Below are 3,538 nucleotides of genomic sequence, written 5' to 3'. Positions count from 1 at the left end.
GGGTGAGGGGGCGTGTACAGAGCTAGCAGGAACGTGAGCTGCCCAGGCCCCCCCACATTCAGTATTTATATGAGTGCTTACTGCGTGCTGCAGGGGTCAGCAGGGCCCTTCAGCACCTGGTATCTATCAACGTCCACAGTGTCAACTCCTGAACACTTCACACACAGATGATTGAGTACCCACTGCGTACGGACCCTCTGCTAGAGATAGATCAGTTGCGTCTGGTTCTACCTCTGGGCCCTCCAACCCTGTGTCCACTTTCTTTCCCCAGCACTGACTGCAGGAAGGCTCTGAGCCCCATTTGGATCCCTGGACCCTGCCTAAACTATGGACAGAGGTTCGCAACATTGCACAGGAGGCAGTGACCAAAACCATCCCAAAGAAAAACAAATGCAAAAAGGCCAAGTGGTTGTCTGAGGAGGTCTTACAAATGGCTGAGAAAAGAAGAGACATGAAAGGCAAGAGATAAAGGGAAAGATATACCCAACTGGATGGAGAATTCCAGAGAATAGCAAGGAGAGATAAGAAGACTTTCTTAAGTTAACAATACCAAAAAAAAAAAAAAAAAGAGAGAGAGAGAGAGAGAAACAATAGAATGGAAAAGACTAGCGATCTCTTCAAGAAAATTGGAGCTGTCAGCGGAACATTTAATGCAAGGATGGGCACGATAAAGGACAGAAATGCTAAGGACCTAACAGGAGCAGAAGAGATTAAGAAGAGGTGGTAAGAATATACGTAAGAACTATACAAAAAAGTTCTTAATGACCCAGATAACCATGATGGTGTAGTCACTCACCTAAAGCCAGACATTCTGGAGTGTGAAGTCAAGTGGGCCTTAGGAAGTATTACTATGAATAAAGCTAGGAGATGATGGAATTCCAGATGAGCTATTTCAATTCCTAAAATATGATGCTGTTAAAGTGCTGCACTCAATATATCAGCAAATTTGGAAAACTCAGCAGCAGCCACAGGACTGAAAAAGGTCAGTTTTCATTCCAATCCCAAAGAAGGGCAATGCCAAAGAACATTCCAACTACTGTACAATTGTTCTCATATCGCATGCTAGTAAGATTGTGCTCAAAATCTTTCAAGCTAGGCTTCAGCAGTACTTGAACTGAGAACTGCCAGATGTACAAGTTGGGTTTAGAAAAGGCAGAGGAACCAGAGACCAAACTGCCAACATGCACTGGATCATAGAGAAAGCAAGGAATTCCCGAAAAACTTCTGCTTCTGCTTCACTGACTACATGAAAGCCTCTGACTGTGTGGACCACAAAAAAGTGTGGAAAATTCTGAAAGAGATGGGAATATCAGAACACTTTGCTTGTCTCCTGAGAAACCTGCATGCAAAGAAACAACAGTTAGAACCAGACATAGGTGTTACTTTCCCTTTCAAAATTGGGAAAGGAGTATGACAAGGCTGTATGTTGTCACCCTGCTTATCCAACTTATTAATATATTCAGAGTACATGATGTGAAATACTGGGCTGGATGAATAACAAGCTGGAATCAAGACTGCTGGGAGAAATAATAACAACCTCAGATAGGCAGATGATTCCACTCTAATGGCAGAAAGTGAAGAGGAACTAAAGAGCCTCTTGATGAGGGTGAAAGAGGAGAGTGAAAAAGCTGGTTTCAAATTCAGCATTCAAAGAACCAAGATCATGGCATTGGACTCATCATTTCATGGCAAATAGAAGGGGAAAAAGTGGAAGCAGTGACAGATTTTATTTTCTTGGGCTCCAAAGCCACTGCAAATGGTGCCTGCAGCTATGAAATTAAAAGACGCTTGCACTTTGAAAGGAAAGCTTTGACAAACTTAGTGTATTAAAAATCAGAGACATCACTTTGCTGACAAAGGTCTGTATAGTCAAGGCTATGGTTTTTCCAGTAGTCATGTGTGGATGTGAGAGCAGGACCATGAAAGAAGTGTGAGCACCAAAAAACTGATACTTTCGAATTGTAGTACTCGAGAAGACTCTTAAGAGCCCCTTGGATTGCAAGGAGTTCAAAGCAGTCAATCTTAAAGGAAATCAACCCTAAATATTCATTGGAAGGACTGATGCTGAAGCTCTAATACTTTGGTCACCTGATGCGAAGAGCCAGCTCATTGGAAAAGACCCTGATGCTGGGAAAGATTGAGGATAAAAGGAGAAGGGGGCGGCAGAGGATGAGATGGTTAGACAGCATCACTGACTCAGTGGACATGAATCTTTGCAAACTCCAGGAGATAGTGGAAGACAAGGAAGCCTGGTGTGCTGCAGTCCTGGGAGTCACAAAGAGTCAGACATGACTTAGCAACTGAACAACAGCAACAACTCTGCCTGTGGCTGCACAAGGAAGAGCTTTCTAACTCAGAAGGTGAAAAAATAAATGGGTTCAAGCCTGAAAAGAAAATTCCGGAAGCTTGGACCCGTTCAGGGTGAAGATTCTAGGCTTTCAGTGGCCTTGAAATCTCTGGAAGCTTTACAGAAGCCTTCTTGGCTTTCAGCTCCATGGGGTTCAGAAGGGAGGAGAGGAAAGGAAGGCAAGAAAAAAGAATAACAAAGAGAAAAAGGAAGGAAACAGATGCAGGTCTTTGCATCCTGGCTGAAGACTAGGCTGTTTGGGCCTCTGGAGCTGGGAGGTCCAGGCGGGTTTGGTCTGGTGAAATGGACTTTGTCGGTGTGTGTGTGTGTGTGTGTGTGTGTGTGTGTGTGGAGGGGGGGTGGAAGTGTGGGTTTGAAGGGTCTGTGGGCAAGGATCTGGGGGAGTGGAGTGGGATTTGAGTGGAGCATGGGGGAGATAACTTGAGGGCAGGGGTTTGGGGTATAGGAACCAGAACTGAGGGTTCAGCAGGAGGTTTGGTGATCTGAGCGCAATCCGAGGGTGGAGATTTTGGGGTGTCAGAGAGAAGGCTCTGGGAAGATGGGGGAGGATTGGGACCCAAAGCTGGGTTGGAAGTCTGTTGCCTGGGCTCTAGGTGAGTTCCTGAGACCTAGGGAGGTCTTGGGGAGGGAGTGACCCTGGAAGGAAAGAGGGGCGGGTCTCAGATTTCTTAGATCAGTTTCTCCAAGTTCCTCCTCTCACCTTGGCTCGGGGCCCGCCACTCCCCCTTCCCAGAATAGCCCCTGCTCCTGAAGGGCAGTGTTTCACCATCGGGGAGCTCCTATTCCTGTGAGTGAGCTCTGTTCCTCTCCACCCACTTCTCCCGCGTCCCACCGTCGCCTCACTCCTCCCGGACACGCACAGGTGGCCTTCGCCCCGCCCCTCCAAGATAGGCCCCTCCCCCCACTCGGGCCTCCCCTCTCCGTAGACCGTGCCCGCCGCCCCTTCCCTGGCCCACCAATCTCTCGTCCCTCCTCAGACCCACGCCTGCACCTCTTCCCAGACTCCGCCCCTTTCCCCAGGCCCCGCCCCTCCTATTCCAGAGTAGTACCGCCTCCTGCCTTTGCCTTCCCCCGCCCATTCTCAGACCCCGCCCCCTCCCGGGCCAGGACCCTCTCCCTTCTCAGACCCGGCCCCGCCCCTCGCCTAGGGCCCCGCCCTTCCGCAGAGCA

Source organism: Ovis canadensis, chromosome 5 (genome assembly GCF_042477335.2).
Source record: "Ovis canadensis isolate MfBH-ARS-UI-01 breed Bighorn chromosome 5, ARS-UI_OviCan_v2, whole genome shotgun sequence".
Lineage (NCBI taxonomy): Eukaryota > Metazoa > Chordata > Mammalia > Artiodactyla > Bovidae > Ovis > Ovis canadensis.
Note: the sequence above shows the minus strand (reverse complement) of the source record.